This window comes from Pinus tabuliformis, chromosome 7 (assembly GCF_031772625.1).
Source record: "Pinus tabuliformis cultivar Carrire ecotype Pingquan chromosome 7, CPIR1, whole genome shotgun sequence".
Classification (NCBI taxonomy): domain Eukaryota; kingdom Viridiplantae; phylum Streptophyta; class Pinopsida; order Pinales; family Pinaceae; genus Pinus; species Pinus tabuliformis.
The window spans coordinates 95850733-95866677 of NC_142293.1; the positions used below are offsets into that span (position 1 = coordinate 95850733).

The following is a 15945-nucleotide window of genomic DNA, read 5'->3' on the forward strand; positions in this document are numbered from 1 at the left end:
AATGAAGTCTATGAAAGTGAAAGAATATTGAATATTTAAAAAATAAAAAACATAACCTAAGAAAATCAACAATCACACATAACCAGCACAGAAATAATCATCCTATTTAAGGAGTATCATGGTGCGGATATTAGATTTTGTTACAAATAAATGGGAAAAATAAAATTGAGCTGATACGAATGAGACCAAATAAAGATCGTTGAAAAAAAAAAAAAAATTGACGAGGTCATAAAATTTGAACGATACAGAGAATATCAGCATGGTCTTTGTTTAAGGATGACACGTACCAATTTAGAAATGGTAAGTTTGATGTGTTTTATGTAAACATTAACCAGAAATTATTGAACATTTTTTGAACAATTGTAATTTCACACAGGGTATTTGGTCTTCTGTTCTGCAGTATACAAGATTTTTTTTTTAAAAATCTTATTTTTTTGGGTGAAGAAGTATAATCATCTTAGTACTTTATTTATATTTATTGTTTAGAATATTTGATTATTGAAAAACAAGATAATATTAAGAGAGGATAAGATATATATTCTAGTTCTAATTTCTAAAATTGTTTCATAATTTAGGGAATTTATTTCCTTCAGAAATCAATATCACAAAGAAAAGTACAATCCCCACAAATCTATCAAGATATGTGGATATGATTCTTTGATGGTGCAGCACAGGCAAATGTGTGTGGAGGGAGAGGGATGATTAGTTGAAGGAGAGGCTCACCTTGAGGTGTTAAATTTAGAAGCATGGAAACACAGAATAAGAGAAATTATTTCGAAGTTCTGAGTTATCAGTTTTGGGCACATATATAGAGAGTTCAATGCCACCACTGATATGCTCTCAAAGAGAGCATTATAATTGGAGTCATGATTATCTTTGATGACCTAATGTACAACAAGATTAAAAGCTCTTTTACCATTTCAATTGATCACTTGCCATAGAGGACAGTATTCTTAAATTTAGAAGTATGGAAACACATAATAAGAGAAATTATTTCGAAGTTCCGAGCTATTAGTTTTCAGCACATATATAGAGAGTTCAATGCCACAACAGATATGCTCTCAAAGAGAGTATTAGAGTTGGAACCAAGATTAATTATCTTTGATGAGCTCATGGACAACAAGATTCAGAGCTCTTTTACCATTTCAATTGATCACTTGCCATAGAGCACAGTACTCTTGAGACCGGTGAATTTTCAGCAAATATGAACAATATTCTATAGGACAACCTTGGACCACGAGAAGTAAAAATGTTGATAATAAAATATTTATATTAAAGGGTTGTAATTTCTAAAATAGTATTTATTGTTTTTACTAAATGTATACTGGAACATAATTAATTAATGTCTATTTGTCTTTATTTCAATCTAAATCAGTCTCATAAGAAATCCAAAACTATATTACTCTGACGATATTAATTTTCTGACACACCTCTGATTTATTACAAAGCTATATTTAATAATTATCTCAAAAAAATTATATTATTAAAAATATGTAAAAAAAAACCCTTTACCTTGAAAAAACAAAAACAAATAAGAATGGGGCAGCCCTAAGGTAGTCCAACTAAATAACATAATCCATAAAGGCAAAGAATTGCACACTTAGACTCACCAATGCCATTGTCACCCATCTGCAAATCAAATGATAAATTGTCGCGGGACATGAACGCTACCAATGTACAAACAGTTTTTCGTTCTAAAATCATGATCCAATTATTACAATGTAAAATAAGTATGATATAAAAAAATTTACTAAAGTTTTTTTAAATCTAAATAAAAGTTTTTAAATTTTATAATTTTAAACATTTTAGAAATTTTTAATAGTGTTGAATCTATTTTTACTATAAAAATATGATTCAAACACTACTTCTATAAAAAAAATTTGAATTTTTTTATGTGAATATCAACCATTATTAACCCTCTGGCCAATTCACTCCTTCAATTCACTCCTTTAAAAACATTGAGCAAAAATTATAAATATCCGTGTATAGTCATCAATGTATGAATGCTTGAATCCTCCGCCAGAGATAATACATAATACAGTAACGGGTACTGTCACTGTCATGTACTCTTAAGCTAGTAAATAATGTATACACGTGGAAATATTGTTTGCCATCAAAGAAGCTCAGGACAAAACAACGTTTAAAAAATGACCCTGCCGTCTTTATCACGCATACCAAGCCACCAACTCACAGCGAATATACCTGTTTAAAGTTGTTTTGGTGGTGGGCCTGGTTGTTTATTTATCGTGTTGTGGTTGTTAGTTATTGGGTAATAATTACACGACAACCCATATGCATGTGGTGGGCCAATGATACACTCAACTTTCTATTCCACGTCAGCCGACAACATTTCTGGTGACCCACAAACTATCACGAAACAAGCAGGAAAGAAACAAATAAATCATTTTTTTAAATTAAAATTACACGATAATTATTAACGGTTCTTCAACGGCAGGTGTTGGATGGTCCAAGTTAGACAACACTAGTCTGTTTGAAGGAACGCAGAAATTTCGGTCAGCGTAAAGAAACAAATAAATCATTTTTTTCTAAATTAAAATGACACACTAGTCTGTTTGAAGGAACGCAGAAATTTCAGTCAGCGTAAAGAAACAAATAAATTATTTTTTTTAAATTAAAATGACACGATAATTGTTAACGGTTCGTCAGATGGTCCAAGTTAGACAACACTAGTGTGTACTATATCAACATTGAAGGAACGCAGAAATTTCATGCAGCAGAAAAAGCTGAGCAAGTTCAGAACAACTAAGGCAGGGAAAAATACGGTAGAGGTTATTTCGTAACCTTAATAATGTTTTCTTCCACTAATGAGTGGAGAAAAATCACATAGCGTGGATATGCTTAATTGCAAATAAGTTATACAGTCATGTCATGTGTGAGAGGATAGGTTTTGTGGTCCAATCTCAACACTATATATATGTCGGAGTAAACTGGTCCATACCATTTCTTCAGCCTCAATCAAGATTATATATATGTCTGAAAGAACTGTTCTAGTTACGATCAAGACTATATATATATATGTCTGAAAGAACGGGTCCAGTTACAATTTCTTCAGTTAAAAAATAAATTATACAGTAAATGGGCTGGTTCCAAAAAAGTCGGTGGATAAGAGAAAGGTAGATGAAGCAACCGTGCTTAAATTCACCAATGATCCCCAGAAAAATATCATGACGCTGCAACAAATAGGTTTAGGTGGCATATTTTATGGAGCTTTGGAAGAAGCTCCTCCGTGTGGTTGTCTGATTTTGTAGTGGGTTTAGAGAAAAATAATTGGAATTTGAAAAGAATTCTGCTCCAGAAAGCGGTCTAGATGAAATATTTTAAGGAGCTTTGGATGAAGCTCCTCCGTGTGGTTATAGTCGCTCAGCAAAGTCTGATTTTGTAGAGGGTTTAGAAGAATTCTGCTCCAGAAAGAGGTGTCAGTCGTTGGGGCGCAAGGCATGGGGTTGGCAAAACAACTATGGCAGTGGCCCTCTCCGATGATGAAGAAATTAAAGGTGATTTGGCTTTTTAATTATTCCAATTATTTTTTGAAGTAAACTCTGAAAAACATGATTGATTACTGTTAAAATAACCGAGTGCGAGTAGTAACGGAACCAGCCCAAGCCCACTACTTTTTAAGGTCCTGGTAGCAGTCTAGTGGTAAATTCGACCTCGTCATGAGAGACCAGTCTTGTGTTCGATCCCCAGGAAGGTCGTAGCTTGTTGTGCGTGAATGGGGTCAAACTCACTACCTTTAATACAGTGATATGGGATTTAACGTGAGTTTCGCTGGGTGAATCTCAGGAGATGAGGGTTCAAATCTCATTGAGTATATATATGAGCTGTTGTATCTTGGCTAGAAGAGTAGGCGACCCATAGTGGACGTCTCGGCTCTTGTTGAGGCATAAGTTTCCTGCTATTGTGCGGTTTGCAGGGTGTTGCAAGTAGCCTAGGTTTATAGTGGCAGCCAGTTAAATTTGATCCTGAATCTGCTCAGCATAACTGTCACCAGTTACCCATTATCTTAAATTCAAAAAATAAAAAATAAAAAAGATAAAATATGAGATAAAACCAAAAAACTTTCTAAATGGAAATTTTGAAAAATACGATTTTTGTGAAAATAAAATAGAGGAAAAATATGAGATAAAATTAAGAAGCTTTCCAAATGAATCACTTAAAAAATACGGAAGCACTCAACACTTTGGCCACTACTCTTATCCGCCGTCGCTAAACCTCTGCTCTTCTCCCGCTGGAGCTCCACCATTTCCATGTCCATGTCCAGAGACTTCTACCCGGACAATCTCTGCCGCTGCTAAAAAAAATTTCCATAGTCTGCATAGAAATTAATAAATTACTTCCAGCACTTCAATTTTCTTCACCACGCCATTAAAATCCCTAACAGGCTTCGTCTTCACTCCTCCAATGAGCACACAAATTCAACCCATCAAAGCGGACCGGGAGCCCTTCGACACTGTGGACGCGCAGCGAGACGCCATGGCTCGAAACACAAAAGGTCCTATGCGCAAAGGCGGTCAAAGGAGGTCACGGTGGCGTGCTCCCTCGGATCCATAACCTCACCAGTCGCCAAACCCTTTTGAGAAGCAACCACATCACGAAAATCAGCAGTGCCCACAGGATTGACCTCATGGATTGCGTACTACCGTATCATCATACACCGCTGAGCTCGGCAGGCCGTATCTAATGGCTCGTTTTCTGTAACTCTTTTATCGCACAAGCGGAATGATCAAAAGAACAATCTCGCCACTAACACGCTCACTTCCATCGATCTCGGAGGATGGCTCCCTTCACAACTTACACCGTAGCTCTTCCTACATCCGGCAGGACGGTCCATAATTCTCCAGCTGAACCAGATCTCAGGGGTGAATCGCCACAACCACCGCTGCCCTGGCCAACGGACAGAAGGTGATGGACAAACAAACATTCACAAAACTTTTATTTCTCTCGGTCCAGGAGGATCAGGCTCTCACCAGCTCTGATATCATGTTAAAATCGAGGAGTGACCATATACGATAAAATCAAAAAGCTTTTCACATATCAGGTTGAAATCGAGGAGTGACGGAATATAAGATAAAATTAAGAAGCTTTTCAGTGGAATCACTTATTTTCTTAACCAAGTGATTAAGTGTTCAAGATAATTTCTCTAACATTTCATATATTTATATATAATTGATTAAAAATAATATAGAGATTTCATTAAAAAAATTTAATAATTACTTGTTTATTTTTCTCTTCTTTCCTTTTTAATTGATGTAATATTTTGTTTCTGGATTGTTGTGGATCATATTTTATTTTGCAATATGCTTTCGGGCAGCTTAATGCTACACCCTCACCACAGATGGGTGTTGTTGATTATAATTTTTAGTTCCACTGACCTTTCTTTTGGTATTTTCCTGACATTAATAAAATTATCTTATTAATCTTATTTGTAGGTCCACTGAACCTCCTCCTCGTAATTTTTTCAAATATTACTAAATTTATCCTATCTGAAGTTGCACATCTATCAATTATCCTCCAGTTTTGTAAGTACAGAAAATTTTGCAAGTACTGCGTTTCCTTTTGATTCTGGAACTCCTGTTCTTTCTTTCTTTCTTTTTTATGTTTTCTTTATTATATGAAAATTCTAGTATAATTTATATACCTACATATTGCAAAACTTCTCTGGTCATTTTTTTGTTTTCTCTTTATTTGTCAATACTTTTTTATACAGCCCTTCTTTAGCCGAAAACACTTTGTATAGCATGAACCAGGATAGGAGCCTCGTTTTTGGAGGAAACTTGCGTACCCTAAATAGCTTGCATTTTTTTGTGCCATTTATGTTAGTTATCATTGAGAAGGCATTCCGAAAGCTAGGTTAACATCTTTTGAACTCTCAAAATCGCTTTAATTTCATTTGTAAATACTAGTTTATTCCATTTGGAAATACTCTTTTATGAAGCCTTTATTAAGCTGAAAACAGCCTGTATAGCATGAACAAGGGTGGGAGCTTCATTTTGAAGGAAACTTGGGCATCCCATATACCTGGTACATTTTTATGTCATTTATGTTAGTTGTCATTGAGATGATATTACAGTTGAGTTTTCCTAGTAATTATGTTCAGGTCAGGTTGATAAAAATAAAAAAGGTAAGTTAATCTAATGCAATCTGGGTTAATTACTCAAAATCATAAGAAATTTGGTCTTTGCAAATATAGTAAACTAAATGAACTTTGATAATGGGCTCCACAATTAAGTTGGTTAAGTCATGTAACAAAGTCTTGAAAGGTTGAGTGAATTTCATTCTTAATACTCAAAATAAACTCATTTTTTCCACAACAATATCTAAGACTAAGCTACCATCCTTGGCTGTACTTGGCAAGTTTGATGATTGAATCATGCAACAAAGGCTTCAAAAGCTTCGATGAGTTTGACCCTGAATGCCCAAACAAAAACAAAACTAGCATTTCTAAAAAAATTCGGCAAGTTGATGATTGAATAATGCAATAGAGTCTTGAAAGGCTTCGATAAGTTTGACCCTGAATGCCCAAACAAAAACAAAACTAGTATTTTTCTTCAGTTTTTCAAATTGTTTTTGAGAATTTATGACTTTTCATCCACTTTATGTTAAATTTAATTTGATAGGAGCATTGGGGATCGTCTTCTTCCACTACCCATCTGTCCTTGCATAATGAAATTGGTGCCTTTTAATTCCATCTCCAATTCTTTCAATTCGGAAACAAATATAATCTTGGATTCTCTATGAAGGGCTTCACAAACATTCATAAAAGTACCTTTGTCCACTTCCTAGCATCCTTTGGGATTTCTCAAATGTACAAGATATTGGCTGCTTTGGAAACCCCTAACATTCAAAAGTAGCTTTGTCCTTTGGGATTTCTCAAATGTACAAGATATTGGCTGCTTTGGAAACCAGATAAAACCCCTCAGAGTTATTATATTGTAAGTTCGAAATGATAGTGGCGTGCATTTTATGTTTTTTTTTTTAAATTAACCTAGTTATTTTTTATATTTTTCTGTTTCAATTTAATTAAGATACAAATTTTGGTGCATTTTGGGTGTCGTTTCATCCAAATTGATAAGAAGAACGACCATTAATAATAATCGTAAGATTTAACCTATCATTAATAATCAATTCTATGTATGAAAAATTGTAATATGTAAAAGTTTGAAACATTAAATTTTTATTTAAATATTTAGAATTAAAAAAAAAAAACTAGGTTGGAAAAAATAAAGTGTATAAATAAAAAATAATAATAATAATTTAGTAATAAATTGAGTTCTTAAATATGATTTAAAAATTATAATGAATAAGAAATTGTGTTTTAAGTAATAATTTAATATATTTATAATGTATAGACCAATTGGTTTGAATAGGGTTTAGTCTTTACCAAGTCTTCGGTTCAAACTTTATAGGTAGGGGTTGTTGATGGAAGTTAGTTTCTGGGGAATTAAATAATCTCATGGACACACAGGAAAGCAACTATTGAGGATTGAAGCCACTTTTGGTGAATTAAACAATCCCAAGGGGTGTCTAAACTCCACCTAAAAAGCTCACCATAATTACAAAAGGTATAGTTACAAAAAGTGAAAAAAACAATAATTTGATATCAATTATTATGTCATTAATATGTTAGGAAAGTAAATTGAAAAAAAAAATAGGAATCTAGAGTATTACAAAAAATACCCTACTTATTTTCTTTTTTCCGATCAAAATTTTTTCAATAGATTTTAATGAAAACAAAGATTACAAAAGATGTCTCAACGGACCCCTTTTCCTCATTCCAACCAGACTTGTTGGAATAAAGGGCCGAAGTATGCAATAGATAGAGTTTTACAAACATTATTTCCATCTGGCATAGTAGCCATATAGTACTTGTAAAAAAACAAAAAACCAACAGAGCCGAGCAGCAACATTTCATGGAGGGGGATGAGGAGAGAACACAAGGGGGGCTGCAAAATAGCCATCACGCTCATGCATGTGAAAACTAATATGTTCCACTCGAGCTTCCAGGTTATGGAGGTAGTCATTTGCTCTATGGTGGTTTCGACAAAGAGTATTCAACTGTTCCAATATCTCATTCTGACTATACTAAATATCATTCATATATGTGACGAGTTCATTATGATCTTCACACCTGTGGTTGCGAATGATGTCAATATTGAACTGAATATCTCTAAGTTGCACAACTAAGGATTCCATTGTTGCAGGAGCTTCAATTCTTCCTAGGGAGCGAGCTGGGGAGAGCGCCACCTCACCCTCACGGTCCATGTTGACTAAATTCCCCGAAGACAAGTTGTTGTGAGGAGCGGGCCAATCTGCATTAACAAAGTTTCTAGCCCCACGACGAGGCCTCCCTCCGTGACGAGACATTTTTCTGGTAACATAAAAATTATCTTCATGTGGTGCATAATATCATACGAAAATAAATGTCAATATGTTGCATCACACAATTATTTTCATATGATGTGTTGTATTGCATGTATTTATTTTTCTAATGCAATACATTGCACCACCTTTGCTATGTAGTGTAAAATATCACATGAAAAATATTCAATAATGTTCATACATAATTCACTTGAATGAGAGAATCCTTTAAGATGGTTGGAACACCATGCACTTAATATTGGAATATACTTTGTCAATACTAAATACATGGGGGCTTCACTGGCATAGCAATAAAATACCACATGGGTTCATATTGGGGGATATATATTGAGGAAAAAATGACATAACATATTGGGCATATAATAGGGGGTAAAGGGTTTTTATATTTGCAGGTATAAAAAATGAAGCTCAAAGTTAATGAAAAAATATGAAGGGGTATAAAAAATGTTAATGAAAAAATGGATACCTACAATATCTAGTGAAAGTAGGAGTTTTTTTAATTGGGAAGGTATATTGGGTTCATATTTGTAGGGGGTTAGATAATGTGATTTTTAGAGGTATGTTCCAATATGTAGTCAAATTAAGGGTATTGTTTAGTATGCCATGAACGCATGTGCTATGTCAGAGGTTTATTAAGTGAAGTCCCTGTGACTAAATAAAGGCGTTGTCTTTATGTAACACACAAAACAAAACTTTGGCATGGTGTGATATGTTACAAATATAGGAATTTTGACAAGATGCAATATTAGTCATGGTTAACAATGTTCCAATATATTCAGCCATGCTCTAACATTCATTGCATATTGCCAAACATGGTGATTAATAATCAAACGTTTTCAAACATACTCAACCATGGTAAAAAATGATCAAATTTAGCCATGTGTGGTGAACCATAATAAAAAATTCTCACCCATAGTTGACCAAATTCAGTCTTAGATTTTCAACTATTAAACCTTTTCATCCATTGTCAATAATGGTCCATTGTCTATTGCAACGATTTTCTTGTGATGCATTGTTTCACGAGTATAATATTTTTGTCAAGATGTGACCATTTGTAGCACAAAGGTTTTGTCATCATCTAATGTATCTCATTAAAAAAATTTACTTTTGAAGCTATTAAATATCCTCAAATAACATAAGGAAAGATGGAAAACATGTCAAAATTAGTGTTAGTTAACTCAAGATGAAAGGCCCCATGATGATTGTGATCCACAAGTTAACTTGGAATTCAAAGGTCTTATTATCCCTCGAGTAATATTCAACTTTTGATCCCATGTAAATATCCTCTTAAAGGAATCATGAATCAGAGTGAGAAAAATTGACCTAGATAGGGAAGAATTTCTTAAAATTGGTGGACCCGAGGTTCATCAAACCAATTAGGTTGTTGAAAGGTGCACAAATGATCGTCATGTGGATACCGACTATGGTTTATTTTAAGGTAGTTAATTTAGTTGAAGGTATTCTAACATATTCAATGTTAGCTAGTCAATCATGGGAATCACAAGAGGAAATCATACCATCAGATACTCAAGAAAAAGACATAATCAAGTTGAAACGGAATCACAATAAGATAATCATACCCTTGGATCCTAAAGAAGGAAAGCCCTAAAAAGAGCTTTGGGATGAAGAAAGTGATGCGAGAAAACTCTACCAAATAATTTAAAGGGAAAAAGGAAACATTGAACCCAATACCAAAGGTGAATTATTACATGATTCGCCCATGTTAGTGGGATAAATTTTTGACAGAGAACTATGAATTACAAATCAAAAATTATGAATCAAAATAAAAGGAATGCTAGACAATTAAAACCATACCAAAGGGAAGTTTTCAATCTTTCTTCTAAACAAAGGTTGTAGCTATTGTATCAGAGAAAAGAGGTAAACAATACCCAAGCAAGATAACTATAGAGTTGAAATTGTCATCATTTCCTCCCTTAAGATTTAAAGTATGAGAATAGCCTACATTCCATGTTGATAAATTGTCAAAAACAATAAGATAATAGGGTTGATTACATAATTGGTACAATTATTCATAAAACTAGCATTTGCACCAGATGTTGCAAGGAAACGCCGTAAGGCATAAATTGAAGAACACAAATACAACAAAAAATATTTTCATAAAGAATAAAAATACTTATAATGAATTTATTATTAGATATTCCTATATATTGCACCATATATTAGCCCCACTAATTGTTTCCCTTTCTTAATGTAACCTTTCACCACTATGGTCACTATAATATCAAATACAATATGTGTCTTAACCAAAAACCATTATGAAAGTCAAAATACTTATATGTCCCATATCCCATACAAACCATAATATACTTTGATCACTCTTTGAGAATTGCAAACCCTTCCAAAATGCAACTTCTCACCACTATTACCTTATAATCCTTAAAGGAATAACTCTATTATTAAGTAAACAATGGTGCAATATGATTTTTAACACAATGAATTCTAAAAATTATGACCCCTAGTACACTCTCATCATAAACACATTGTAACTCCTAAAATGTTACAAGACATAAACTTTAATACCTAACACGTTAACTATAAACTATATGTACCTAAATTGTCTTAACATAGTGAAGGTAAAGAAGAATCAAGTGTGGCTCTTCAAATTCAATCCCACGAGAAGCGGATATAAAAATGTTCACTGTTTGTAGAAGATATTTTCACTATTGACATTGACCCCAGAACCATTTTATGGGAGAAACCTGTGGTAATGATGTTGATGGGTACTCATTATTCTCCCATTATATGGTATAATGGTGGCCTAAATTTTGTAAATAATTTAAGGTCTTAATGTTATCTGGATCCCTTTTCGACTACTATGCTTTCACAACCTTAATTGTATGCATTTAAAGTTTTAGAGATTAGTAAGTTCTTTTCTAATTTAACCCTAGATGTAATAACATTAAGGAATATATGCATTTAAAATTTTAGAGATTAGTAAGTTTTTTTCTAATTTAACCCTAGATGCAATAACATTAAGGAACAAATACATACGACATGAAGAGCATAGCCATAGGGGTTAGGGTTATGTTTGAAAAATATCGTCTTGATTGTTTAGACATTCCTGGCCCTAACAAGGCATATGAGATGAACATTTTTGGTGCTGTGGCAATCAACATGAACAACATAGGCGTAGGGTTAGGGTTATGTTTGAAAAATACTGTCTTGATTGTTTGGACATTCCTGTCCCTAAAAGGGCATACGAGGAGATGAACATTTTTGGTGTTGTTGTTTTTTCAATATATAATAGCATTAACTTGTGTTATTTTATAGCATCAGACTAAAACTCAGATGTAAGTAAAAGAATGAACCCAATCCTCCGCGCAGGAAGACAACACGTATATAGTGTGGATGAATCATAGCTCTTCTGAATTTTATGTCTGTAAAGGACACATAATAAGATCATATAATCTTTATATAGCATATAGAGGCCAACTGAAGAATATCCCATCACATATGTGCTGCTTTCTATTGTTCAAGTAAATATCAATGCCCAAATTGTGAACAGTTGCCGAACATCAATCTGACCCTAGATGTTAAATGTATTGCAGAGTTTTTCTGAGCAAATGCAAAGGCTAGTAAAAAGACAACTACTATTTTCAAAGAATGGTACATGCAGATTTATAAGAGGAGGAAAAATAAGAATGGTACATACAAATTTATAAGAGGAAAAATAGAAAAGTTTCCAAGCATATAACCTCTTCCCTAATAGTTAAAAAACACCATGAAGCAAAACATGTATGATAGGATTCATCTTTTCAGGAATTGAAATACCAAAGGCCAAGAAAAAAGAGAGCATGAGATAGTATAGAAATTAGATAAATTAAGCATAGCCAAAACAATTCTACATGTACAAAGGCAAGTGCAGAATGCACCTGAAACAAGTCAAAAATGTAATTAAGATTGTTAAAAATCACCAACCCAATGGAAACAGACCTAAACGATGTAGCCAAAACTTTGAATGCCGGCTGACCGATTATACAAGGAAGAATCTTCAAAGACAGGAACTGCTTGCTTACTGAAAGATGGTGAAATGCACTGAGATGCATGGATCTATTCTGGAATTTAATTTTGTTTTAGGCATTGCAAGGAAGCCCTAAGATACATGACTGAGTTTCATAAACAAACAGTAGTGTTCTGGAAATACAATATGAGGTACTGGATTTCAAATTACATATTATAGATCTGATCAAACAGAACATGTACCTAAACCAAGAAACAAAATAGGCTCTAACTTCAACATCATGTAGACCTGTTAGGAAATAATCCAGTTCGGAATAGAATATAAAGGTTTACAAAGAATGGCTACAAGAATTTCGCCAAAACAATTCTACATGTACAAAGACAAGTGCAGAATGCACCTGAAACAAGTCAAAAATGTAATTAAGATTGTTAAAAATCACCAACCCAATGGAAACAGACCTAAACGTTGTAGCCAAAACTTTGAATGTCGGCTGACCGATTATACAAGGAAGAATCTTCAAAGACAGGAATTGCTTGCTTACTCAAAGATGGTGAAATGCACTGAGATGCATGGATCTATTCTGGAATTTAATTTTGTTTTAGGCATTGAAAGGAAGCCCTAAGATACATGACTGAGTTTCATAAACAAGCAGTAGTGTTTTGGAAATACAATATGAGGTACTGGATTTCAAACTACATATTATAGATCCGATCAAACAGAACATGTACCTAAACCAAGAAACAAAATAGGCTCTAACTTCAACATCATGTAGACCTGTTAGGAAATAATCCAGTTCGGAATAGAATATAAAGGTTTATAAAGAATGGCTACAAGAATTTCCGGATATTCACAATAGTCATGCGTCCTAGAGGTTCCTTGCAAAGAGAGAATCATCAAAGGAAATAAATAAAATACAATAAGCATCCTTTCATATATCTATCTTAGAAACTTAACCACGAGACTGGCCACCAGAAAAAGACCCTCTGAGCAAATTGGAAGCTGTTGTGCCCAATTTTGTCTTGATTAAGTGACCTCTACTTCCGCATAGCACATGAGTTGATTATCTAATGACTTTGTCATCCCCAAGCTTAAGAGACCTGCTCTGATCATCCTCTCCTGATGTCTGTAAACCACCATCAATAGCAACGATTAGAGAGGCTCTTTTTTTCTGAACCTGACAGACACTTTTGGATGTTACTGCTTTACACCTTTTCACCTTTAATTTTATAAGGCTAGGGCAGCCGTTGGCAATCGTCACAAGACCTTCATCAAATATTGGACAATTTTTAATGCATAGCTTCTTCAATGCTATGAACTTACCTGAAATACAAGACATCTCCTTGTCCCCAACACTATCACTGTTGCAGAGTGCCATTCTTTCCAGCACAGGGCAATTGGAAGCCAAGGCACTCAAAGTCTCAACCGAAATAGTAATGCCCATCAAGACAAGTTCTTGCATTTGATGACATTTGTTTGCAATGGACAATAACCCTTCCTCGCCAATTCTTTTGGACTTGCCACTATCAAGGTGCAACTTTCTCAATTTCCTACATCCATTTGCAACTTCATAAATACATCGATCAGGACAATCAGACACCCTGCTCATATAAAATACTTCCATCTTTGAGCACTTTGAAACAGCCATCAAACCTCTATCACCTAAATGCATGTTTTCAATTTTCAATTTCGTCAGTTGTTGCAAGTTTCTAGTGCTGATTTCTAACACCTGATCCCAAGACCCTGAATTCCGTGATAAAAAGAGCGTCCTTAGACCCTTGCATCTCGATAATAGTGGGGCAAATAGCTGCCCGTTATAAAGATCTTTAAGGCACAATGTTTGCAGCTTACCTTGCCCTGGCCCTATTCTTTCAATTTAAACATCTAACCGTCTAAGTCTTTTAGCTGTAAGATCTTCTAGTTCGTTGCAATTCTTCAGTATTGAGTTCAAACCCTTTGCTCCAAATCCACATGACCCACATGAAAATTTCTCAATAGGAACACATACAAGTGAGAAGGACTCTAGACCCTCATTAGTAATCTCGATGCATCCCTTCAGTTTGATCTTCTTGAGATGAGTGAAACTCTTTCCAATTAAAGAAAGTGCTTTGTTGTCAATACTGGGAAATTTTCTGGAGCATTTCAAAGCCAAAATAGTCACATGTTCAAATCTAGTGATCAGGGCTGGAAGCAAGGAGGAAAGCTCAGTTCAAGCAAGGAGAACTAGGTGTTGCCTGCTTTTCGATTCAATGAGGTGCCATCTACTACAGACTAGGGAGCAAACATTTCGATCTTTGTTTGTAAGCTTCTGGAAAATTGAGGCCAAGCATTCATCCGGTAAATATACAATGAGATCCCGCTCTTGATACACACCAAACTGTTCGACCTCGTTATTCTCCAGAAAAAGGCCCATTGGTGGAGGAGATAAAGAAGAGCTGGATTGACCCATTAGACCTAAGAACTCAATCAGAAAATATTCAATTAGCTTAAGAACAAGTTTATGGGTTAAAAAACAGAAGGAAACAAACAAATTTGATCTGAAATTGCGCTTGACCAATTCTAGAACACTCCAAAGACAAGGTGAGAACTTGGGTCCCTATGGAACTCTCCCAGGTGAAGCTGAGTCCCTCTAGAAGAACTCGGGTCCCTAATAAGCACAAGCATAGAATTAGGTTTGAGCTGAGCTCTTAACATGGAACTCTCCCAGGTGGAGCTAAGTCCCTCTAGAATGATCCCTGATAAGCACAAGAATAGAGTTCTGTTTGAGCTGAGCTCTTAACTTGTTTCCAGTTAAAAATACTGCCTTGATTGTTTAGAGTCTTAGACATTCCTAACTCTAAAAAGGAAAACGACATGAACAACATAGCCATAGGGTTAGGGTTATGTTTGAAAAATACCGTCTTGATTGTTTAGACATTCTTGGCCCTAACAAGGCATATGAGATGAACATTTTTGATGCTGTGGCAATCAACATGAACAGCGTAAGCGTAGGGTTAGGGTTATGTTTGAAAATACTGTCTTGATTTTTTGGACATTCTTGTCCCTAAAAGGGCATACAAGGAGATGAACATTTTTGGTGTTGTTGTTTTTTCAATATATAACAGCATTAACTTGTGTTATTTTATAGCATCGGACTAAAACTCAGATGTAAGTAAAAGAATGAACCTAATCCTCCGCGCAGGAAGACAACACGTATATAGTGTGGATTAATCACAGCTCTTCTGAATTTTATGTCTGTAAAGGACACATAATAAGATCATATAATCTTTATATAGCATATAGAGGCCAACTGAATAATATCCCATCACATATGTGTTGCTTTCTATTGTTCAAGTAAATATCAATGCCCAAATTGTGAACAGTTGTTGAACATCAATCTAACCCTAGATGTTAAATGTATTGCAAATGTTTTCTGAGCAAATGCAAAGGCTAGGAAAAAGACAAACTATTTTCAAATAATGGTACGTTCAGATTTATAAGAGGAGGAAAAATAAGAATGGTACATACAAATTTATAAGAGGAAAAATAGAAAAGTTGCCAAGCATATAACCTCTTCCCTAATAGTT

At 34.4% G+C, this 15945-nt stretch overlaps 2 pseudogenes; one reads left to right on the forward strand and one right to left on the reverse strand.

The window, feature by feature from the left end:
• Positions 1-217: 217 nt before the first annotated feature.
• Positions 218-312, forward strand: LOC149245435 (U6 spliceosomal RNA; annotated as a pseudogene).
• A 13019-nt stretch (positions 313-13331) lies between these two features.
• On the reverse strand, positions 13332-14828 carry LOC149245436 (putative F-box/LRR-repeat protein 8 pseudogene; annotated as a pseudogene).
• Between the last annotated feature and the right edge of the window lie 1117 nt (positions 14829-15945).